Source organism: Sander lucioperca, chromosome 11 (assembly GCF_008315115.2).
Source record: "Sander lucioperca isolate FBNREF2018 chromosome 11, SLUC_FBN_1.2, whole genome shotgun sequence".
NCBI classification, from domain to species: domain Eukaryota; kingdom Metazoa; phylum Chordata; class Actinopteri; order Perciformes; family Percidae; genus Sander; species Sander lucioperca.
Genome location: NC_050183.1, coordinates 34365057 through 34391733, shown reverse-complemented (window position 1 = coordinate 34391733; position 26677 = coordinate 34365057). Strand labels below are relative to the sequence as shown.

The 26677-nt window shown below is 39.3% G+C and overlaps 1 protein-coding gene across 2 annotated transcripts in view; it reads right to left on the bottom strand.

Moving 5' to 3' along the window:
- Positions 1-26250, bottom strand: part of znf644b (zinc finger protein 644b) — a 38720-nt gene extending 12470 nt beyond the window's left edge. Inside the window, exons 1-2 of one of the 2 annotated variants that reach the window (XM_031318485.2) lie at positions 25933-26250; positions 10264-10313 (exon numbers count right to left, since the gene is read on the bottom strand). The gene's annotated coding sequence lies outside the window, so the exon portion shown is untranslated. The remainder of the gene's footprint in view (positions 1-10263; positions 10314-25932) is intronic. The other variant, XM_036007580.1, reaches the window with a different exon arrangement.
- Positions 26251-26677: the final 427 nt, after the last annotated feature.

Here is a 26677-nt window from a genome sequence, read left to right as displayed (position 1 = left end):
ATCATATTAAAAGGCTAACTGAGAAAACATTGGAGAACCCGATCTCAGCTGGTATTCTGTCTATAATGGAGTGGAATGGAAATTTCTAAGTGACCCCAAATTTTGACCGGTTGTGTGTGTGTGTGTGTGTGTGTGTGTGTGTGTGTATGTGTATGTATATATATATATATATATATATATATATATATATATATATATATATATATATATATATATATATATATATATATATATATATATTTCTATGGTTGCAACCAATAGACAAAATCCTACTGTCAACTACAACAATAAAGATATATTCATTGTGACAGTTATTTTCATCTTAGACAATTATTTAATGCAAACAACTGAAATACCCAAACTTTAGGGCTTGTGAGGACAACACGCAAATTGAGGATGAGAGTTTGGCGCTGTAGGCTTGTAAGGCTGTGTATGTCTAAGCAAATTCCTTCTTCCTGTTCAAGTGAAGACCCAGGCTGGCAGCACAGTGGAGACAGTGCTAAAAACCAACTGGGACCAGTCAGCCCAACCATTTCAACTGCTGGAGCTGTCTGTATGGATCAACAGCCAACCTTATATTCCTCTGCCATCGCCTTTGCTTGAGAAATGTCTAAACAAGGGGAGCCACAGTCCCTCAAGTACTGCACTACACAACTTCCTCAGCTAATGGGATCTATTGATTTATTTGACACAATGTGAATTTATGAAGCTGCCTCTTAAGTGTGAGAGTATCAAAGTGTGTCTCAAAACAAACAGACAGAGATTCAGCTTGACACTCCAGTAATCCCAAGGTGAGTATGTTCTCTCCGAGAAGGTGGCACAGTGAAAAAAAACAAAACCCCACATTATTAAGTTCTTCTTCTACCATCTTAGCCCTGCAGTTCTTCCCACAGTATCAAATAGCAGAAAAGCAGATAAATTAACAATACACAACAAGCCAAATCTCACTTTCCTCAATGTGACCAACTAGCTTGTTTCGCAGAAGAACGTGAAACTAAAAAACAGCAGATTCATTAAACACCCTAAATTTCCTAAATTTGCACAGGAGAAAATAAATAGAGTGGCTTCACACAATGTCTTTGTCCGCATTACGCACTCTTTTATCCCACTGAATTCTTGTCACCCAAAGGTCATTTCCATAATAATGGTCTCCATTCTCCCTAATGGGATTTTGGCTGTGATTATGTATGCCAGCGTCTTGTGCAGACACTATCAGCCCTGTCATCCTGAATTGCACAAATGTAATTACACAAAGCCTTTGATAACTAAACAATGTAATTTACTGCTTGAGTGAAAATATATAGCGAGTTATATGACTCAAATTATACACTAAAGAAAAACGTATGACTACCATAGGTTGTATGTTGCAAAGAATATACGTTTTTTTATAGAAAAAAAAAATTTAACGCTAATGAAGGCTTTAACAACAAGAATATCGGGTGTCCATTCACGTGATTTAAACACATATTCACAAGAATGGTATTCCTAGAAGTAAAGGAATAAATCCACATTTTTGGGAAATAGTATTATTCACTTTCTTGATTCTTCAAGACTTAAATATTGCACTCTTATATCTGTCTGCTAAGTATAAAGCTACAGCCAGCAGCCAGTTAGCCTAGCTTAGCATAAATACCAGAAACTATTTAAAAAAAAACAAAAAACTAGAGCTTTAATAATAACAACGTGAAGTGTATTCACATGTACATAATTGGGAGCCAAAATTAAACAGGAAGCTCTACGTTTTGTTCCAGGAAAGAGAAAATCTCATTCAAAACCCCACTGACATTTGTAACTATGCTAATAACTATGCTAACGTTATAGGATTGTCAGTTTTGGTTAATTTTGCTTTTTAAAGCCTGACACCCATTAACCGGTAACTAACCGGTTAAATTTAAGAAGTAAAAAAAAAACCCGCAAAATGACATCACACATATAGTCGTGCCGTAGCTTTCATTTGTGAAAGCTCTCCAGCAGTCAGGGTTCCCCATTTCCAGTCTTTGTGCTTAGCTAAGCTAATCCTGGCTGTAACTTCATATTTGTTATATTCATATTTAGCAGACAGATACCGTAAGAGAGAGGTATTGATCTTTTCCTATGTTTGGCAATAAGCGTATTTTTCAAAATGTTGAACTACACTGTTTCAACTAATAAAATAATACTATTGAAAATGTGTGGAAGGTATATGCACATAATAATAAACACTTGTACTAGCAGTGGACACTAAAACCAAAAAAAGACATATGGAGACAGGGAAAGGGTTAAACTGTGAGAGTAGTGCCTTGAACTACAGGAGAGAGTGAATGTCGCAATCCAAAAAAAAACATCCCATCCTTTGTCCGAAGTTCAACAACAGCAAAGAATATCTTGAAAAATCCCCCCCGATCTTGCCCACAACAAACTTCTTCTTGCCCCCCTCTCCTAAAAAAGGGGAACGAGTGAAATGGCTGCGATGGTAGATTTACTGATGAAAAAAGGTGAAGCGTGAACATTCGGAGTGATAAAAGGGGACAGGGAGCGAGTGACAGTTGGGTTAAGACAGAAGTCATGTTCAATAGCAGGTAGAAACATCAAACAGCGAGTTCACAGGAAACCCATGCAACCTTGTCTTGATGGAGGATTTTCTGTTGTGTGGAGTAGATTATATCTGTTCAAGCTGCTGACACGGCCTCATTTGCTGCCCGTAGTGTTGGAGGGGGATTAAACGATATAAACTTTAAAGCTTTAAACAATACCTTTCAAAATTAAATGGATTAAGGGAGGGATGTCTGATGGGGATTTCCCAAGGCTTTGTTAGTTTTAAACTCTACTCCTTTTAAAAGGAGGAAGAAGAAGAAGAAGAAGAAAAAAAACAGCAGCTAGAAATTTCTCAGGCATGTGACCGTTTTAATGAGGCTGCTCTCACGTTGAGGAGGGCAGTGGGCACAGGAGGGCTGCCAAGCAGATGGCTCTCATAAACATCATATCTGCTCTGTTTAGATACATGACTTCTCATCTCCCAACACTGACAGGAAAACAAACCCGACCATCACCACAAGCACTACCCACTTGCCCACTTTTGGCAAGCTGTGCCGGCTCGTTGAAATGGCACATTTCCATTTCTTGCATTTCTCCTTCATAACAATATGCATGAGCGGCGCAATTGAAATACATAACCTCTAATCTGTTATAAGTATACAGAGAAGATGCAGCTATTGCAGTGGTGGGTATTTTTGTTTAGTGGCAGTTAGGGTGTTGACTTTTATTGAATGTTATTATTACCATATAACTGAAAGTGTACAAATATGAAGCAAGACAGAAGTTGTTGCTATGATTAGGCATGCTCAGATGCTCCCCTCTTCAGTTGAGACGGGGAAGAAAAATGAAATATTTATATATTTATAAATATATATCAAACTTTGTTGCTGCCGCTTTGCTGTAGACATGTGACCATTCAGATGAAAGGGAGTCGGTGTCAAACTGCTCTCCAAATTGAGGACAGGCTCCACATTGCTGAGCAGACATCAGTGAGCTTAAAATCGGAGGCATGTCAAGTATCGCAGGTATTAGGATGAAATCTCTCATTATCTTTCTTTAAAACATAATATGAGTGCACCACAGCATGGATAGGGAGGGTAGGGGCCTTGTAGTCACTAACGGCAACCAAAGTGAGCCCTCAGTAGTCACCTTGAATTCTATTATTAGACCAGGACAAACAACTCTAAACAGCAAGTGGATCAAGTGTGTCATGTGCAGCCTCTGATTGGGTTTAGAGAGCTAGAAGTGGTTAAAATAAGCACCACTATGATCACGTAGGGTCAAAGAGATGACATGAATAGCAGAGCCTATAGTGAACAAAGAAGCAGCCTCTGAAGAGAAAATGCCAAAACTGCGGCTGTCAAAAAGTCACAGGGAATTCAGAGGCCAACAAAAGCCTATTTATCTAACTCTATCAGGAAAAGTGGACAGTTTGAGCGCGGTAGCCTTGACAGCAGTGGGATTCCCTTGTCATTTCCCAAGGTCCACACACACACTCGCACATATACACACAGACGCATGTAAGACGATTATTCAGTACTGCTTGTCAATTGTACCTTTTCAACCCGGATCAATGAGTCGCCTTGCACCAGGGGCCTGTATCAGCGCCAGTCATTAACGTGTGAGTGCCACTCTATCAGCCCCAGCTCCAAATAAATCAAAGGGTCGGCCACAGAAGAAAAGGGGCTAATATTTCCTCAATAACCCCAGAGGGACACCATGGAGAGATGCAAATTGCCTCCCAGGAGACCCCGGGGGATGTGAAGGAGAAACTTGCTGGGAGGCAACGGGAAGCTAATGAGTATAATGGTAAATGTATACAAGGAGAGGGAGAAAACCCTCTCTATTCATACCAATTAATACAATCTTATCAATGGAGTGTACTGTAGAAGGAGGGCCCATGTCTAACCCCTTGCCCTACTCCCCACTTCCACCTCTCAAGCATCTGTATTATTCAACACGGGCCAGGCTACGGTCATTAGCCCTGTGGGAGGCTGGGCCAGGCCTGGGGAGTTAAGGAGATTTTAAAAACCACTCACTCCTCACATCAAAACAAATTGTGCCAAATCAAAGGGGCTAAAAAAAAATGTCCTTTCTCGGAGGGGCGAGGGAGGGAATCACCATTGTTGTAAAGGCCGCGTTCTGCAGCGTCAAAGTACAAAGATACAAGACACAAGATAGCATTAGATAGAAGTAGCTTCATCAATCATGCAGCATTTAAGAAAAAAGGGATTACTGATGATTAGAATGTTGTGACATGAAATAATAATTTTTTTGAACCATGATTGTGTTAAATATCTTTGAATAATAACTAGAAAATTATGGCATCAATACATTGGATTGATTTAATGCAGCTTAACAATGTGACATTTGAGATTTCGTTATTTTTTTCTATATCATTAGCAGAGTAAACAGGATTTTTTTCAGTTTCTTGTTAGAAACAAACACTTAGCTCATTGAAAATGAAGACAGTAATCCATTGCAGCTGCTGACACCACACCAAAAACCTGATGAAAACATAACTAACCCACACGTCAACATGTTCAAACACACACTGTGAAAATCCTGAGTACCAAAAATTATATTTTCCTCTAACAAGTGAATATATCCATATAAAACTGTTTCAAGAACTTGTGATGTTTTATACATTGTGGTGCAGAAATCTGTTTTGATGTGTCTTGTTTGAAATTACTGTGTGTATGTATTTCTAGATTATTAATGAAACAAGTGAATCTGTGCAGGGAACTAGTTACAATAATCTCACCCCATTGGCAGATTTTTATTTGTTAAATTTGTTTGAAGTTATAAATAAACAGGATTTTTTTAAGATGGAGATTTTCTTGAAGTGCCTGAACGCACTTCTGGCTTTCTTGTATCTAAACACACATCTGACCCTATTTAGATTAAGCCACACCTACACAGCAATGCAAGCTAATAATACATTTGATTTTTCCCCTTTAACTACGCACTGAAAAACAGAAAAATCTATAAATATACAAATATCTCTTATTTCTCTTTTTTGCAGTAATTTCTTTCATTAGATGTGTTAAACCATTGCTGTGATATATATATACAGTGCACCTAGTCGCCTTCCTCCACAGCGCTGCGTAGGAGGGTCTGGCTAGTCACAACATTTCGGGATGGGAGAAAAACGTGCTCTGGTTTATTGGTATTTCTTTAAACCAATTACAATCGTCTTGGGCAGTGCTAAGCACCACACGGAGCAACAGCGCCTCTGCAAAATAGCCTCTGGGGAACTTGTTTTGGTGGAACGTGTACGTTCAAAAGTTGTTTTAGTCGTGCAACAGAAAACTCAGATTGGACAGATAGTCTAGCTAGCTGTCTGGATTTAGCCTGCAGAGATCTGAGAAAAGGTAAACCATAGTCCTCATAAATCGACCAAAGTTTCCGGCGGAATTTCTTTCGGCAACGGAGTAAACCCGGAAGTGGAACGTCGAGGATAAAGACTACAGTGCACCAAACCCTCTATAGTACCAAATATCCCCAACAGATGGCACCTGCAGCCATGGAAACATGCTGAAAATACGAAAAACTTCATGACTAGTGTGGAAAACAAGTTTCCCATTACTTAGTAGGGCTGGGACAATATGCTTTTGTCCAGATTCGATTCTTTCACGATACATGGGTGCCGATTCAATTTGTATTGCAATTTTAATTTACTGCGATTCTAGAAGTATGGCAACTTTCTTCTTTTACTTCTTTAACAAAAACAAAAGATGGAAATTACACTTTTAGAGACAATATATCATCAGACATTCCTAAAATAACTCATTGTTTCTAAGAAGAATGCACATCACGTCAGTCAGTCTGACATTTATTTAATTTGTAAAGAAGTACATAACTGTTTTGCTGGACACGTATATGATGTAGTCGCAATCAGCAGTACCGTATAAACAGAAAATATTTAGGTGAATCATTGGTAGAAATAAATAAATAAAAAATACTGATTCTGGGGAAAAGAATGGTTGCAAAATCACGATACATATGATTTTTGATTATTACTTAGTATGATAACTTTACTTTAGTCACCGTGCCATGTTAAGTGACTTAAAGGTGCCCTGTGCAGTTGTGATGTGCTCCATAGCGCCGCCAGTGGTCAAACAAGGTTACCTCTTAATCTATACGGCAGTACAGCTGAAAGAAATCGAAGTGGTATGCAGTTTAAGGAAGCATTTGAACTACCTGAAAGGGCAAACAAATGCATCAAAAGCAGCAGAAGGAAAAAGCAATGCCTCGATCTATCATTTTGAAGGTCATTTATCAAGGTGGAGAAATATACCTGACACCAGGAGGATTTGCCTTCCAGAAATCACAGAGGGGACTCAAATGAAGGTTAATCACTATATAACTTTCTACATGTCTAATCCTATACTCCTGATTTCATTGAGCATAGCTGTAAAAGCCCTCCGTCAGCAATAACTGTGCCTAACCTGTGCCCCGCATGCTCAAAGCTCTAAAATATCACATCCAACTCTGAGAATAAGTGGGAAATTAATGAGGAAAGTGCTGAGCTCAACCTTAGATAGGTATCACAGAAAGGGTGAGCAGCTCGCAGCTCATGTACAATAGAAGCTTGCTAATCCGAACTCTCCAAGATAGAGGTTGTTTGGACTTTGGAGAAATGTTCTGAGGGATAAATACTGATTTGACATTCTTGTAGACTTGGGTCTGACCTAAAATATACCAAAACTGGCAAGTATATTTAGTTAGCCTGGTAATCTAGATTTAACTACTAGTTTATTAACAATTAATTGAGTTAAGATACATTAAGAAGAAAACCATAATTATCAACATTATTATAATATATCAGTATATTCTTTAGTCATAACTGCATGTAATTATGATTTTGTTTTTGTAACATGGATTCTTTTATCTTTGTACATGATTTACTTTCAGGTTTCATAACATGACAACCCTGTGTATAAAGGTTTTTTAATGTTAAGCTATTCTTTGTGTCCATCCATCATTCATTGTATTAGCATGAATTCAATTGAATGTAATTACACAGTACACATTAACTGATTTTGCTTTTCAATGTATCATCCCTTTGAGCGAGGGCTGAACGTATCAGTGATCGTATTCTGCCCCTTAGTGGAGGAAATGCTCCATAACCTGAGTGAAGCAGGATAATAGGAGGCTTGATCTGCAGAGGCTGAGCAGCAGGATTGTGGACATCTGCAGCTCATGACCTAGTGCTTCACTCAGCCTTTGATGGACCAAAGTAATCTCACCGGCCCCTTAGATTTAAGTAGCTGAAATCTGTCTTTCCTTTAAAACAAGTTTCTCTCCACAAAGTCACTCCTATGGCTCTTTAAAAGCGCAGTGACAGTTTAAATGTAAATTCAGGTTTGTGAACATAAAAAAACTGAACTAAAAGTCAGTAGCAACTAAAAAGAATAGAAAATCCAAGTTTGGATGTTTTCATGACATGGCTTCAAAAGCTGCTTGCTGTAATCAGGCTGCATCATGTGCAGAGAATCAGAACCAGAGAATGAACCCTGAACCCTGGAAATTCATCCAAGATATGTTCCTGTATAATCCCTCTCAGTAGAGCTGTCGAGACAAATCAAGGAAGCAAAAAACCCTCCTCATAACGCCAAACTGTTTGTTACTGCAGCAGTAGTGAATGTTCACTAATATGAACTAAAATGTAAGCAGGTAAAAACTGAAATGTCAGTATGAGGGTTGGAATTAGATGCAGTTGCACAATGTATATACATGTGTAAAACAACTTGTTCCAAATCCTACTAGTGGCCACAATTAAGCGTATTACAATTTGGTGCTTGAAACTTGATCCTTCCTCAAGCAAAATATGGATATCAAAATGTATGACTTTATGAGATGGAGCACATACTATAAGGCTCCAAAAGCCCAAATGTAAAAAACAGTTGGAGTCCTATAATGGCCTTGTTAATGCATTAGGATTATCCATGCCATTCTATACTATCTTAAACTGCATGCCATACATTTTATCCTACATGTATGGTATTTAATGTATTTGATGTCTTTGAATTTTACTGTATTATTAGCTATAAAAATATGAAAACAGCTAAAAACTGAATAAAGACAGTTGAGTTGTACTGAAAATGATGCACTGTGTAACAAGCTAAAAGCAAAAATAGGGCTGCAATTGTATTATTATTATTATTATTATTATTATTATTATTATTATTATTATTATTATTATTATTATTATTATTATTTGGTTAATTGATTATTATTTGGGCCGGTAAGTGTCACAAACTAGTAAACAATGACCATCATAATTGTCCAGTCCAAGGTGACATCCAATTGCTTGTTTTGTCCAACCCACAGTCAGAAACCCAAAAAGACTCCGTTGACTATCACTTGAGACAAAGAAACGCAGCAAATATTCACAATTGAGAAGCTGGAACTAGGAAATGTTGCAATTTTTGTCTGAAAATAATCAATCAACGTCATTTAAATAATGTGATGTATGTAGGGCAGTGTAGAGCCTGTCCTAAAAGATCCTCATTTAAAGGGCCAACATCATAGAATAATCATTAAAAATAAATATTGAGGGTGCCTGGGTAGCTCACCTGGTAGAGCGCGCCATGCGGCCATATACAGAGGCTCAGTCCTTGACGCAGCGGCCGCAGGTTCGGTTCTGACCTGCGGCCCTTTGCTGCATGTCATTCCCCCTCTCTCTCCCCTTTCAAATCTAAGCTGTCCTGTCAGAAATAAAAGGCCTAAAAATGCCACAAAAATAAATAATAATAAATAAATAAATGAATAAATAGTGAATTGGAAATTAACTTCTACAGATACACAGCTTCTTATAAAAAGGCTGTGTTGCCCAGTTGTTTAGTAATGACCAGCATTGAAGTATCTATGAGACAATACGGCCAAATAACTATATAGGATGTATTTTGCAGAATAATATATGTAAATAAACATAATAATAAAAATAAATAAACATCATAATGTAATGTAATAATTACCTCATAACAGCAATACATGAATGACTGATTTAATGATTAAGATCATGAGGGTATAATTTCAATGTGGTGACAATTTCAACATCAAAAATCACAATAGTGGCTTACATTTTAAGAAAATTAAACAAAGACTAGAGAACTGTAACTGTATCAGTGATTCTGTTTCACACTGGAGAATAATCAACAGCCAGCTTGTCACTCCCTACAACCTGCCAAGTGTAGGAGTGGAAGCAGTGACACATGTAACTGACATCTCAGATTTAATTTGACTGGTAATCACACCCAGCTATAGTTTCAGAGTATTTCACACATCTGAGCTACAGTTTCAGGTGTTAAGCCGGTAAGGAGACATACAACTGTGCCCAAATGATAACACCTCTTCAGAGACGGTCACATTTTTGGGTTTATGCTCCGCCATTGTGATTGTAATGATGATAATACTAACAAGAACATGCGGACTCCACACAACACACATATTCTTGCTTTTCAATTAAAACGCACTCGGTTTAAGCTCAACGTTACAAATTCTTTCATTTCAGTTCAGTGGCTATTTGAAACAAGTTATAAACATATGTCGCTTCACGGCAAGTAACCTTCTTGTGATTCTAGTCTGAATCATAAACCGTAATCTGATAGTAGCATTTCTACCAAGAGACAACATTTTACTAATACCACCAGTGTTTGTCAAATTTGAGAAAGTGGATCTCAATAATCATGCTGACTAATTTAAATTGAAGGAAAAAAAACAGTCAATGTGAAGCCGACTTACCAGTCTATGTTGAAGCACTAATTCCACCACATGGCTCTTAGAAAACACACCTGTAACAGAGAGAAAATGTTCTTTAACTTTGTTAATGAAGCCGAAAGCAGCTCACTGCACAGATCACTGTGACTTCCTTTAAAAACTAAAAAACATGTCAGGTTTAAGTAAGATTTTGTGATTACATCTGACACAGCCTGCCTCTGTCAAATTCAGACTCTGTTTTGGGATTCAAAACTAAAAGCTGAGGACATCACTTCTTGTAAGATACCTCCACACAAGGACACAAGGAAATGTGAGTTTAGCAGGGTAAGGTAATGAGTGCTTAAATGATTAGTTAATTATTCGACTGAAATTACCCTTTGTGTTGTTTTTTCGACATTGGCTTTACTTCATAAATGTTTGTGGTCCATACCTTTATTTTCTTCAGATTTTTATTAAAACTAGTGCAGTGCCTGTTCAAAACATGCCTGTTCGGAATGGGCCGATTGCTTGGCCTCCAGTATTGCTGCTTGCAGCTTTCTCGAGAACCGCTCATCTAAACAACTTTACACTTGACACTGCGCTTCCTTGGGTCGTGAGCAATACATCTGCCATGACATAGTTGCGTCCCCTAGAAATGCTAAGAGTATACACATAATTTGCTAACAGCTAGCTATTTGGGACCAGGCTATTTCCAGGAATAAAAGCATTCATTCCAAAACTTACATCGCTGGTGCTTTAAATGTTTGAGTTTGATGTAACATCTCTGGTCTCTCTTTTTTAACTCTTAAATGTACTGTAGCGCACAACGGAGAGCCAGCTGTACCCAGGCAGTGTAAAAGTCAATAGGGCCCTCTCAATACACTACACCAGGGTTTCCAAACCTCTTCTGCCCCTCTTTTGTTGATTAATTATTTTCAAGCCCACGCCATGCTTTGCAGTGCAGGAGAATGAGCCGCTTTCCAGCCATAGGAACTTTCCCCAAGGTCTAGGAACCTTGCGGCCACAGGGACTAGGGTCTTAATTAAGTTCTGTGGCAATTTTCTGGGGCCAGTCGCTGATTGGAGGGAAGGGACTTTCAGGTTGGGGTTTGTAGGGATGACACAGTCGCTGATTGGTCAAACACATACAACTGCCCACCTCTTCATTCATAAAATAAGGAAGTACCCTAGTATCGATTTATGAACATTTTAGTACGAGGGGGAAAAATTTGTCTTTGTTTGATAACGTTAAAATTAATGTATATTATTTTCTGATTGTTTGACAGGGGTTATGTTCTAAAGCACAAATAATCATCAAACACCCGACATAGGGTTTACTGTGGAGACAGACACTCTTAAATTCATTCTCCTCCTCTGCATTAATTTATATTTAGCCTCGCTGTGCTGTTTTAACACTTGGCCCCACCTAGGGGGTGTGCCCCCCAGTTTGTGAACCACACAGTGTGTACATAACGCACAACTAATAAATATGTCCCATAAATCTCAAGAGCTCACACTTGACACGGCACTTCCTTGGTTTCTCGGCAATACACCCACCAAGTGTAAAGTCGATCGGATAAACGTCTGTCGAGAAATTCAAAGGATGGACAGACAGACAGAAATGATCATGAGGGATTTCTGTCACCGTTTTGGCGTAGAGAGGAGGGGCTTGAGGGGAGGGACAAAGAGGGCGCGGTTTTCGGAGAATTTGCATATAATTTGCATACTGGCGAGAGACCGCACCTTCACAGGCATCCTCACAGATGCGGTATAACCACATATCTGCAATGCAACTCAAATCTCAATTAAGTCTGTTTATCTCTGCCATTTTTTTTCACATAGAAGTGGGCTGGTTTACTCTTAACTTTTAATATAAGCTCGGCTGTTTTGGCAGAGGTTAGCTAAACAAGCGCTAACGCTAGCTAATACCACATCAGCTAGCCCACTTGGGGGTTTAAAGTGATATTAATACTGCACTGATTGAGTTTTTGTATTTATCTTGTAGGGTGGAGCGCTTGTGCTGTGATGAGTCAGTCTTTAAGAGGATTGCCTGCTAGATCCCTCCAACAGTCTGCATTTATTTTGTACCCACTATATATTTGTACCACGCCTCCAGAGGGACCTTGACACTTTCCCAGACTTCTCCAGGACCCTGTGCAGCTCAAACACGTTCAATTAAACGTACAATATATAACTTTCTGCCGCTAGGGGTCTCTCAACCAAAACAATGGATTGTAAACACAGACATTTGATGACGTAGGGAGGTTAGCGTGGAATTATGGGAGTTTTTATTGCTAAACGCTATCGTTGATTAGAATCTTCTATATACAGTCTATGATTAGAATGCATCTGTTCACGGACGAGTTTACCCATTCAAGTTTATTCACATTACGTTTAGTAACGCTTATTCATGTCATGCTAATGAAATAGCTGCAGTTTCCCCAACATAATTACGTTTTTCTTGATTCAATCTGTATTGGTAGCTGGCTGACCAGTTAGCTAGTGAGCCGACAAGCTAACATTAGCGGCTAACTTTAGCAGGTTTTACCCAAGGGGGTAAGCTTCTCCTCGGACCGCGAACCTCCTATGGCACCATTTTAATGCTACAAAGCGATCACCTCCCGTTAGCATTCCATTGACTGCCATTCATTTTGGCGCCACTTTGACAGCGAATAACTTTACATCTGAAGCGTTTAAAGACTATTTGTCCATTGTTTATTTCTAAAGAAACACGACAATGTATAAAAGGCTCCATTACCTTGTACTTCACGTTATGGCTCCGTAGCAGACGTTTTTATAAAAATAAGCTAACGATTGTGTCATAACCACGCGACTTACTGTCGCATAGTAGAGGAATTACCGTATAGTACAGGAGAAGCGCGCAGGCAGTTTCGTCTCACATTAGCTGTTTAAGTGCAATTACTAACGTTAACTAGCATTTTAGTTAGCAATAATTAGCCTGTGCCTATGTTATCTCCTTACATATACCTACGCTCTCCGTCTCTGCTAGATTGGGAATGATTGAGATTTCTCTTGGCACAGCTACCAGAAGACTTACAACTTTCAGACACGTTGCTCACGTCACATTTACGTCGTCTCTCTCAGTTGGAGGCTGCGCAGTAACGCTCAGCACTCACCGGAAAAGTGCTTCCAACGGCCTTCACTGGTCTCCGTCCAGAGCAACGGGATCTGTTGGTCCACTCTTATATACAGTCTATGGTTTTACCACACTATCACAGTATATTTCACTAGCCAATGTCACCTTTTGGATTTTACCGGGCAGACGGGGTTTGTTGTAATGCTAGCTAGCTACTCTACGAGGCTGAGAGACGGGTGTGGGTGGAGATTGCCTGGGGGATCGCCGCGATGGCGATGATGTTCGATGCCTGTTATGCAGCAGCAGAACATCTCCCAGCTGCCCAATCTCCCCCTTCACTTTTCTGTAATCTCAACTATTCATTTTGGTGCTTAACACACCTGTTGTCAGGTTAATGTAGCTAGCTAACTGTAAAGACAGCTAAACGCGTAGGGGGAAGAAATTCGGGAGGGAGGAGATTTTCAGTACAAACACCATTAGCATTTATGGAGACGTAGCTAGCTAGCTAACATTATGGATAGCCGATGTTGTGACTAGGATGCCTGGGCCTGATATTCTCTGTTTCCCGACGCGTCATTAAACTGCCGTTAGAGTCGTAAGCACCGGCTGGGGCTAACGGTAACTAGCTATTGCTACATGTCCCGGCTGTGTTGTCGGCTCTTTGTGCCGGAGGAGTGAGGCAGGCAGATCGGAGTGTGCTAGCTGGCTAAATTAGCATTAGATTAATCGTCTATCTATACAGCTAACGTTAACGTTACTAGTGAACTTATTCGTGGGTTAGCGCAGTGCTGCTTTTATCCATGGTCAAAACAATCATATTACTAATGATGTTGTAACTAGGGGTGCACGATATTGAAAAAATGTGATATTTCGATATCGATAATGAATATTGCGATAGCGATATTAATTTCGATATTTTTAAACATATGTAAAATTACCAAAGTTATGGTATAACAAATTTTATAACAAATAAAACAAGTTTTCTTACAACACAAGGTTTATTTCAACTGACAGTCATATTGGACTGGTCCAACATGTGTCTACAGAACAGGACATGTTTTACTGCTTGGACAGTATAAAATAAATAAATAAAGAGCATGTCTATAGAACAGGACATGTTGTACTGGTTGTATACGACTACAGTATAACAAACAATGCAATGCACATCTGTTGGCTTAAAACCAAAGTATTTCCACGCTACCGAGGAGGAGGCATTACCCTACAGTCACATTAGCTACAAGAGACAGCTACCATTCATTTTCAATGGGAGTGGCCGTTGACGTATGTCAGTGGCTCAAGTCGAAGAAAATAATTCAAGATGGCGGACAACGCTTCAGGACATCGTATTTATGTATATATCTGATATGTTTGGCATTTAATCTCATATATTGTGTTACTTTTATCGAGAAATAAATACTTTTAAATCCAAAAACATCGTTCTTGTGACTTAACAATACCTCTGAAGTAACTTTTAAGACGTGGTTTAAGGTAGCACCGGAGAATTTCTGTTTACTGTTGCCAAGCAACCAGTGGTAGGCTAGGCACGCCCAGGAGCACCCACAAGCGAGTGCATCATGTCGCTCTCTTTTGTAGCTAATACTTTTGGCCTCTAAAGTTTCTTTTCAATCTGTTATTTCGTCGTCTCCCAGAGCAACACTCATTTTCTTACTTTTGTGTTCTTTTTGCTCCACTCTTCGCTCTCTTTAGCTCCTTTCTTTTCTTTCGCTTCGTTTTATGGTTCTGCGGAGGCTCCACGGTGTGTGCGTCGAGCATGTGGGTGTGTGTGGGTGTGTGTGGTAGAACGAAGAAAAGGTGAGAGAGTGACGGCGATTTTCTTCGGAGCGAGTAGTGACCGTAGAGTGTTAGTGAGAGAAACTTAAGTGTCTCCTCTGTTCTTTCTGACCACGGTGGAAAATCTGGAGCAGGAAAAGTTAACCCTCTCCTTGATTTCATGTTGTTTATGGAGAAGGAGAACCAGGAAATGAGTCGGGGGAAATACAACGCTACCAAGTGATGTGTATTTTTCAAGAGGTGCATCAAAGAGTATAGACGTAACAAGAGGAGAAACTCAATGGAACTGCAGCTCCGCCATCTTGGACTGAATGTAACACAACGTTCTATTGAGTTTCTCCTCTTGTTGCTTCTATACTCTTTGGGTACATGTCAGGCGGGATGCAACGCAAACAAAATATTGCGTAATTATCGCGAGACTTTCGGTATAATATCGCGCAACGTGATATCGCGATAACGATATTGAGTCGATATATTGTGCACCCCTAGTTGTAACCCTATGATGTTATCCACCAAGCATTAGCTAGCATTAATGTTAGCTAGCTACTTGTCAACCAACACATACATTGTAGTAACATTAAGCTGGATTAATACTGATATGTATCAATAAATAAGGTTTCTGCTGTATTACTGTGTTGCAAAGTGGCATGTAATTAATCACAAAATGATGCATTTTGTCAGAAAAAGCAGTGTTACCAGTATTTTTTTCTGTGACATTGTATGATTTACAATTACTCTTGAACATAGCATCTGGGTGCCCATGTTTTGACGGAAGTTACGAGTAACTAGATGGTGAAAGGTTATCACTGACGGGCGACTAAATGAAACGTGATTTGTCTGAAAATAAAATAACAGATTTCTCTGGGTTTGCCATTTGATGGAAACATTTGGGATAGTGTAACTACACAACTCAAAAAATATATAGCTATGGTCGTTTTTAGACATTTTAATGCAGAAAAGTTACATATTGTACCTTTAAACTTTTTAAATTTTGCTTTGGATATTTATGTAAATTAAATGCACACCTAAAGTGTGCATTTCATTTACAAAAAAATAAGTTTAATTGTTTTGTGAAGTATTCTAAAAGCAACTGCAGAGTCTTTTAACATTACTTGTCAATTAGAGGATATACAAGATATTTCTTGGAGTGGGACCATGACAGAGTGACAGAAGAGTCTGCCAGAGGAGTCATTTTACCACCCATCCAGTGCCCTCTGGGGCCACAGGCTATGGCAGAACTGAGGGCAGCCATTAACCCTATGATTCCCTCCCAGGACAGTGGCGGATACCTGTACAAGGATGCCTGTGGAGGTGCGGTCTCTCGCCAGTATGCAAATTATATGCAAATTCTCCGTAAACCGCACCCTCTTTGTCCCTCCCCTCAAGCCCCTCCTCTCTACGCCAAAACTGTGACAGAAAGTTGAAACTGAAAACCAGTGACGTTGTAAAAAAACAGACAAAGAAAAAATGTAGATTGAAATTGAAAAACCCATCATAATGCAAAAAAATGTCAAAATGAAATAATATGATTGTGAGATTATAACTTTTTGATGTTTCTGTTTCATATTTCAATTCAACATTTTTCAGTATAATATTTGTTGTTTCAATGCCAATTTTTATTTTCAATACCACAGGTTACTGTCACTGTTCTAGCTCCATACTTTTCTCTGTTATATTTAATTGTTTATGTAATAACTTTGAATTTGGACTGTTGGTCAAAGTAATTTGATGACACTCACCTTGGGCAAATGTTTCACTAAATATAGTATATATAGATACTACAGGCAGTGCAGTTGTACTGGGGCCTGTGGGGTGGGAGGGGGCCATAGAGAGAGTGGGCCCTCCAGCAATGTGTTGGACAGAGAAAGGGCCCTTGCGAGTGATTCAGATTGCCACCTTGGAAATATGCCTGTGTTCAAAGAAGAACTTGCATTGAATCAAAAACTGTGCCACATACACTCGAAAAGGTAAACCCATCCCTGCCATGGTTTTCTTTTCTTTTTGGGGTAAAATAATCTGTAGCAATTTATAGCTAAATGATATGCTCATTCTACGTGAACAATAAAAACTGTATATAAACTATAATAACTATTTAATTTGTCATATACAGACAGTGTTGGGGTAGTTACTCAAAAAAAGTATGTATTGTCTCTGAACCGTAATGTTGTCATGTATCTAGATACGTATCAGATTGTCTTATATGGGATAGATGCACACCCCTTGTAATTGTAATGCGTTACATTACTGCGTTACAGACAAATGTAATCTGATTACAGCAATGCGTTACCCCCAACACTGTACACAGATATGCAATGATGATTGCTGAGTAATATGTATGTTGATGTTGTCCAATGTCAAGTCTCTATTCGATCATGGGATGATACAATGTGATATACGTTGGTTCTTCAGACAAAACAAGCTTTTACTGACCCAGTCTTGACGTCTCAGATATTATGACAATTTTCACTATAACACAATAATGGAAATAATCTTTGGTTGCTGCTCTAATGGGAACTGGCGTTTATATTTTCATGTCATACGACTGAAAACAGAAAACTGAACAGCTCAATATATGTTCATTACCAAGAGAAATAACTGTGATAGTTGTTAATTTCATGCAGATGATTTAATAAGTCAAAGCAGTGATTCCGTCGGTGTGATTATATTAAAACATGCCGCCCCCATTTCCTCACCTCTGACATCTTTTTGCAGACCTCAATGTTCTTGGTACATCCACCTGATTACTAAAATATCTCATCTCTGCAGCTGTTCCTCAGCTGAGTTGCTAATTCAGGCCAGTGTATTCCCATTTAAGTAGTCCCAGGTGTTTTCATTTATAGCTGTGTAAGCAGCCAGCCAGGCTGCAGAGAACACATAACTGTTTGCTATGCTGAGCATTCAGGGACTTCAGGCATCTTGGTTAAAATATTTGACCTTGTAAAGTTACATATAATCAATTTGTGGATAACATGCCTCGACCATCTGATTTATTTAGTCGAGCAGTTGACTCCTTTACTCTCGGTGGTATACTAATGCAGTGAAACCTACACTAGGCTGTTAAGCTGCCACTGACTTCTTCCTATAGATATGTAAGCTCATCCTTAGACACCTGCAAGGAGTGACGGACTCACATATGTAGGTCTACACTTTGATTTTGCAAAACCTCCATTCCTGAGCTGATAACTGATATACGAGAATAAGATACCCACTCGCTGTCTGAAGTAGAAACAATACTAATTTTAAACTACGCTTAGCTATGCTGTCAAAAATTTAGTTTGATGATTGATGAAAATGACATCTATCTAATAAAGCGAGACGTATCTGTATGTATGTATGTATGTGTGTCCGTGTTTGGGGGCATGGTTGGTGGAAAGGTAACCTGCATGTCACACACAGACGACACATGCAGAGCGCTTTACAACAGCATGGGGGGTGGTAGTCAAAGGGTTACCCCTTTGACTCTTTTCCTGCTTCCAATGTTAGCTACATATGCATATTAAGTGGTTTGGGGTCCTTCTGTAATTAATTTTGGGGTACAATTTGGTTTTGAATAATTCTACAAGCCAAGCAATCGGCCCATTCCAAACAGGCACATTTTCAAACGGGCACTGTACTAGTATTGCAAAAGAAAGATTCACATATTATTGATATGAGGATTCTGACAGACACCATTGACCAAATGTGTCGAGGAATGCGTGGATGTCTATGACTGACGCTCGCTCAGTGTATCATGGACACCGACGTAGAGCTGGTAGTAAGAGCTAAACAGCCATGAGAAGCTACAGTCAGACTCTCAATTTCTCACAGGGAGTCCAGCGGTGGAGTTTTGACAGTCACTAGAGAGTTAATATGTGGGTAGTCGCGCATTGCCAGACCTATCTCCACAGCACTGCGAAGTAAGGTCTGGCCCCTCCACACATACATTCCTGTATAGGAGGGAAAAAAAACGCTCTGGGTTGTTTGCATTTCTTTAAAACAATCACAATCGTCTTGGGTGGCACTAAGCTCAGGTCGAAGAGACGGTGGCTCTGCAAAATGGTCTCGGGAAGGAACTTGTTTTGGTGGAACAAAACCCCACAGAAGACAACATCACATACAATTAGGGCTGCACAATTAATCGCAATTTTATCGAAATCACAATATGGACTAGTGCAATATCCAAATCGCGCAATATTTGTTAAAGGCAAAATATGCAGAGACGTCCCGACCTACAAATCCTATCCTACAGACTAAAAAAAAAAATCTTTGTGGGGCGACCTCGTAGCTCACCTAGTAGAGCGTGCGCCAGGCTGAGTTCTTTGCGGCGGCCCGGGTTCAAATTTGACCTGCGGCCCTTTGCTGCATGTCATCCCCTCTCTCTCTCCCCCCTTTCCTGTCTATCCACTGTCTCTATCGAATAAAGGGAAAAGCCCTTGGTACCGATCCTCGCTAAAATCACACTATAATCATTTTCATATTTTTCAATGGAAATGAGAATAACCTCCAATATCGTGAATCAAATCGCAATTAGATATTTTCCTCATATCGTGCAGCCCTACATACTATATTAAATCAAGTTAACTGTTTACTCAATACAGTAACGTGACCTATATAAATTAGCTGGATACATGGTTTGCTCTTACCAGTGTATTGCTGTGTATATTTTGTCCTTAGCAAATCCCCGCCAATCTGTCTCAAAATTACCCAGTGTGACTATACCAGAATGATGACTTTGATACCCTGTCTAAATGTCTCAATACAGATGCTGAAAAAGGTTTGAGACACCATGGCCACTGCAAGAATCAGAGTTGTCGGAAAAAAAACACCTACGGGACTTACTGTAATGGTGCGTTCAATTGCAACTCGTAAGCTCATGGTGCATTCAATTCTTTTGTAACGTATACTGTCATCTATTGTCGTTTAACAGCAATTGACTGGTGAAATAAATTATTGTTATAATTTATTGGTATTACACTTTAAATAATTTAAACTTGACCATACTTGACTTAACAAGTTGTTGTTTAATGTCACCGACATTTTTTTTTTTTAAGTATTGGTTCAGGCACCGTTTAGGTACTGGCATTATTGGTTTAGCACCGGTATCGGGAAAAAAACAAAATGAGTGCTCTTTGGTGGATTTTGTGTTTAAAGGATTACAGGAAATGCTTGTTTATTTATTTATTGACTGCAAAAAAAGTTAAAACTTAAGTAAAGTTAAGTTAAGTAACTTCAGGTCCCATAGAAAATTTAAATAATGACCCATGAAACATATGAATATAAAACTTAAGCTTGATAGCTTAATCAAATGTATTTGTGACATTAATACTGGTGGTTACAATCAAAATAAAATTAAATTAAATAATACACTAAAGTGCAAATGTAAATGTAGCGCTCTAGAATCTTTGGTCCTGCGCCAGCGACAAGATGTTGGAATAAAACATCATTGGTCATTTCTATGACAACTTGTAAAACAATGTAGCTAATATTGAAGAAATGTATTATTATTATTGTCAATTATAAAAAAAAAATGTTTACACTGAAATAGTAATATACATGTAATTAGACTTCCATGGAAAGGGGATATCTAACTATCTAACAGCCAGTGTGGGAAATATTAAGTGATGCGGGAGCCAGAGACAGATGAGGTATGAGGCACTATTTGTTTTTACGAGGTAAGATTTATATATTTAACAGCCTATATGGGTTTTTTTTTCAAAGAAGCAGTCTCCTCTCTTCGCGTCTCTAACATAACCTCTCTCTCACCCAAGTGAGGGAGCTGTACCACAGCGTGTGGCAAATGTCGCGGTCAATTTGTGAAGAGACCAAATACAAAAGCACTGCCGAGGTCTATCAACACAGCTCCGCCGACCGGAAGTGCAGGAAAGCGGGGTTAAGAGCGTAAACAAAGAGAGAAGGGCTAACGTTAGGCCAAGGCTAACTCCTTGGAAACATGGTAACAACAGCGCTGTGCAACAGCATCTGCGAATGATGAGTGTGACGCTACGAAAGCGAGACACACGAGTGTAGATGATGTTAACGTTACCTACCCACCAGTGACGGACTGGTAATCTGGAATTTGGGCAAATGCCAGAGGGGCTGCGGGCCCTCGTGGGCCGTTTGGGCTGGCCGGCCGATCAGAGAGCCACATGCGGCCCCTTAATTGACCCTTCGCTAAGCCACGCCCAAAAACCGCCACAGGCCAATCGTGGCTTAGCAACCGTAACTAGGCGCGGGAGGTCTGTCAAGCTTTCGAGCGAGGGAAACACCGTACGCCGAAACGTTGTTTCTAAAAGTTTGAACGGGGTGGTGGAATTTTTCCCTTCCCGAAACCTAAAACCCAAGGGGAGAAAGGCCAGGCGTGGATCAAGCAGTGTGGGAGGCCCCATTCACAACTAGCTAAATGTCGACAGTATTAACAAAAACACATACGTTTGCTCCAAGGCAAGAACACGCTAATGTTAGCTAGCTAACTCAGCACAGCATTGCTTGGAAATAATGACGGTTCTTTGTTCATAATGCATATATTTGAACGTAACATAAAGACAACGAATACTAGCGTTGTAAGCTAATCAGCGGTCCGCGCTAGCTTGTTCCAAGCTCCAAACACATTTAATTAGCATGAAAACATGTCCCAGAGAGCGATCGAGTGGGTACACATCTGTTATTAACCCATCCTTAAGATGATTAAAGGCAAGACGGAGGCTCACTGACATACTTGAAAATATATTTCAGCATTTGTTAATCACTAAAAATATAAGCAGGAGAATGTTAACATTCAAGCTAATGTCTTGTGTTTATTCCACAATATTTATGGATAAGCTGTTTGATTTATAATTATTATAATCATTAGATTATTTTCAAATGTCACTTACCCTGCTGTGCATGAACATAGCTAGCTGTTCCTCAATTTGTGTGTTTCCCATTTGAATGGTCAGCATATGAGGCGGTTCACATTATTGCATGACCTATAAGCTTTAGCTTAAATTTTGATGAAATTATTCTCTCATCGGTTGCATATTATGTCGTGGATATATCCCTCGAATGCATACTGCAGTCCCTTTTGTCTTGCTCTCTCAGATATTTCACCTGTTCGTCAAAAATTACTAATTATCTCCTTGGGAATGGCTGACACCGGTGCATACATACTGTAATGGACATGCCAGGCACGAAAGCTTGACAGGCGTAGCAACAGTAACTAAGGAGGGCGGGGCTTAGCGAAGGGTCAATTGTAAAAGGCGGCCCATATCATTTCTCTCGGCCCCCTTTCAAGCGTCAATAATAATGTTATTTTGCCAACTGATGGCCGAACTTCTCCAAGTCACTCACTCCATATCAGTATAGTAATCTGATCAATATTTATACCACATATGAGTCTCTCGATATCACAGTCATGGTTACCCTCTACAGTCACAACCTTTTACATCAGTCTGCATTGTTTTGTAGCGAAATTACTTATTCAGATCAGATGTTCAAAAACGTGCATGGTTTGAAATAAAACAAATCTACCTGCATTTTTTTATTTGATTATTTGTTTGCAAAAGTTAAAATGAAGCAATGCCTTCTGGGAATTTCAAGACAGAATCGAGTAGACCGCGTCTGCGTCAGCGTGTTTGTTGGAAGTTGAAGACTGGAAGTTGGAAGCTATACTGTTGACAAAAAAAAAAAGAATCGAGGCATCAAGCGACACAAGGGGGGGCGGAAAAAAAGGGAGAAATATAAGAGAGCACTGTTGGCTGACAGTAAAAAATGCTGCAAACTGACTCATTTGTTTTTAAAATCAAGTGCAGCTTCAGCTAGCACTAGTGCTAATACTGCTAGCATTAATGTTAGCGACACATCTGAGCCAGCACACCAGGGAGAAAGACAGGACAGTGAGGAATATGAGGAAGAGGATGAAGAGATAGACATAGATAACGAATCTATGGAACTAACCAACACAGAACAACAAGCCTGTTGGCCAACTCTGGCAGACTCGCTCTCGCCTCCTTTTCAACAAAAAAATTCATAAAATTTGCAGGTTGCACAAGTGCGAGTAGTTTAAAAAAATTACTCACACCGTCTCAAAAAATGGTCGCAAAATGTCTGGAGCCCTGCCCCTTAAGAACATATCTGGAACGACACGTCGACAATGAAATTATGCGTCAACAACATTTTTATAATCGACGTTGTCGAATATGTCGACTAATCATTACAGCCCTACTATAGTCCTCATAAATCGACCAGGGTTTAGAATGCCAACACAAAGAAAGCAGAAGGTGGTGAATATCCGGCCTAAAATGAGGGACATCCGGCAGAATTTCCGGCAGCACCTGAACAATCCCAGAAGTGCAACGTCGTCGATATAGACTACTTGCTAATCAATGTCACTTGCATCATTACTCAATATTATAGTATTATAGTTGTCACTAAACAACAGTTTTGATGCATTCCAGTCGGGTTTTCGACCACACCACAGCACTGAGACAGCTCTTGTTAAAGTCTTTAATGACATCCACTTAAACACAGATAGTGGCAAAATTTCAGTCTTGGTATTACTTGATCTCAGTGCTGCATTTGATACGGTCGACCATGACATATTACTAGACCGATTGGAAAACTGGGTTGGCATTTCTGGCTCAGTACTAAAGTGGTTTGAGTCTTATTTAAAGAATAGGGACTACTTTGTGTCTGTAGGGAATTATACATCTGAGCATACAAATATGACGTGCGGAGTTCCCCAAGGCTCAGTTCTGGGGCCTCTCCTGTTTAACATCTACATGCTTCCACTGGCTCAAATTATGGAAAACAACAAAATAAGTTACCATAGTTATGCGGATGACAGACAAATTTATATAACCTTATCGCCAGGGGAATATAGTCCAATACAACATCTGACTAAGTGCATTGAACAAATTAACGACTGGATGTGCCAGAACTTTCTTAAATTAAATGAAGAAAAAACTGAGGTGGTTGTTTTTGGAGCAAAAGAGGAACGATTAAAAGTCAGCACTCAGCTTCAAACGATAATGTTAACAACAGACAAAGCCAGAAATCTTGGTGTAGTCATGGACTCAGACCTGAATTTTAACAGCCACATTAAGACAATTACAAAGTCAGCCTATTACCACCTTAAAAATATATCAAGGGTTAAAGGACTTATGTCTCAGCAAGACTTGGAAAAACTTGTCCATGCTTTTATCTTCAGTAGACTAGACTACTGTAACGGAGTCTTTACAGGTCTCCCTAAAAAATCAATCAGACAGCTGCAGCTGATTCAGAACGCTGCTGCTCGAGTCCTCACTAAGACCAAGAAAGTGGATCACATCACTCCAGTACTGAAGTCTCTACACTGGCTTCCAGTGCCTCAAAGAATTGATTTCAAAATACTTTTGCTGGTTTATAAATCACTAAACGGTTTAGGGCCAAAATACATTTCTGATCTGCTAGTACACTATGAACCACCCAGACCTCTCAGGTCGTCTGGGACAGGTCTGCTTGTTGTACCCAGAGTCAGAACTAAACAGGGGGAAGCAGCATTCAGTTTTTATGCTCCACATATCTGGAACAAACTCCCAGAAAACTGCAGGTCTGCTGCAACTCTCAGTTCTTTTAAATCAAGGCTGAAGACCTATCTATTTGATGTTGCCTTTCTTTAAATAACTTCATTTCTTATACTGAAGTTGCATTGTTGACACTGTATGACAATCTATATAAGCATATAAAGAGAAATTCCTATTTGATCTGCTTTTATATATTTAACTGTTTTAACTGCTCTTCAATGTTTCATTTCTTATACTGCACTGTAACTTTTATTCTTGTATTTTATCTGTTTTAAATGTTTTAATCTGTTTTCATGTAAAGCACTTTGAATTGCCCTGTTGCTGAAATGTGCTATACAAATAAAGCTGCCTTGCCTTGCCTATTGCACAAATGTAATTTGAGCATCTATAAAATTGTGTGATTGTTAGCGCAAAGTAGACAGAAAGAAAGTATGCCACAGCCATTTCCGTTCTTTTGTAGTGGATACATTTTAGACACTTAAGAAAGTAAAAAAGGGGATGGTAAATATAGTCTTGTCTTTATTATATGCTGGCTCTGTAGTTTTGTCATTGAAGAACTTCCATAGATTTAGGTATGTATCTTTTGTTTTTAAATCCATGCTTTGATTATATTATAAAATGTGCTTAGATGCTGTTAATCGTTTGCTGTGCTTGCTATGCACTTGGCATTCTGCAGTACTATCTCATATTGTCTTGCAGGTTAATTAGAGTTCAACTTTGCTTTAGCCACTGACATTACTTTTGGCATTAACATCTTCCCTACAATATGGGTCTCATAATTTCCCCACAACCACACAAAATCACTCTAATTGGCCATCAGCGATATGAAACTTACTTCCTTTACTAGTCATGTAGGCTAGTTCTACTTTAAATGGTTTGCATGGGCTATATCCTACATACATATCAATGTAAAAATCAACTTAATCTCGTCTAAACTCAAAAACACCTATTTGTGCTTTTGTACAAAGGGAAACAATTTAGCTAGATAGCAAAAAGCTGGCTACACCAGCTGTGACTTTATTTTGACAGGCTATGCGACAGTCAGCTAGCTGCTCAGCCCACAGGCTGAGCCACAAAGGCAAAACTGTATCAGCAATGTCTTGGAGAAACACTTAATGTAGCAAAAGCGAACCAATTAAAGTTGAGGTAAGACTAGCTGCAGCTTTCTCAGTAATCGGTCACTCACTGCAGTGTTTTAATACCTTGACAGAGACCCACGAGAGCGACACATAGCTGACTAATGAACATACCTGGCTGCAATGTATCCCTGCGCACATCAAACTGTACATCGGGCTGCAGTAACATCTACCTCAGGACGACGACTCATGTCCTTAAGTTTGTCATTGCACCCATAGCACCTGACACGGTTACTCGCCTTTACCTCTGTTAGACTGTCGCCATTTTGCTTTAAAATCACGCAGGTTGCACTCTGGTCCAGAGGAGAGGGATGTTCACGGCAGAGGTAGAAGAATGAGCGTACCCAAACTGCACACCGACCCTTTATGTCCACTTAATTCTTCGCCATTCAATAGCCTACATTTAGACCAGCTCACATTAATAACTTAAACACATTAAAGCGACAAATGTTTCCAAATTTGAACTTGGAGGATAACAGAATGTGACAACACATTTCTTTTTAAAGTTTGTAAGTGACATGATGTGCACGACCTTGAACTGCATGCTACTTAAAGGGATAGATCCGATTTTTTGAAGTGGGATTGTATGAGGTAGGCTACTTATCCATACTGACAGACTTAAGTCTAAAAAGTGGACTGTCACTACAATATGGATAAACAACAACCACAAAATTGCAATGTAGCCTATCTATTATTTATTTAAGTTAGCCTACTGTAAACAGGGTTTAGACAGTGTCAGTGTACAGTTGCTCTGTTGCTCTCTTCTGGGTTTAACAATGCCATCATCCACAGTGTAACTTGGACTGAGAGGGTTAAATGTGTCTTATGTGATCATGAACTGAATTACAAAATGGTTGTAATGAAAGGTTCACTAGAAAAAAGATATGCTACTGTTGTATATTTAATGTTCAACTGCTC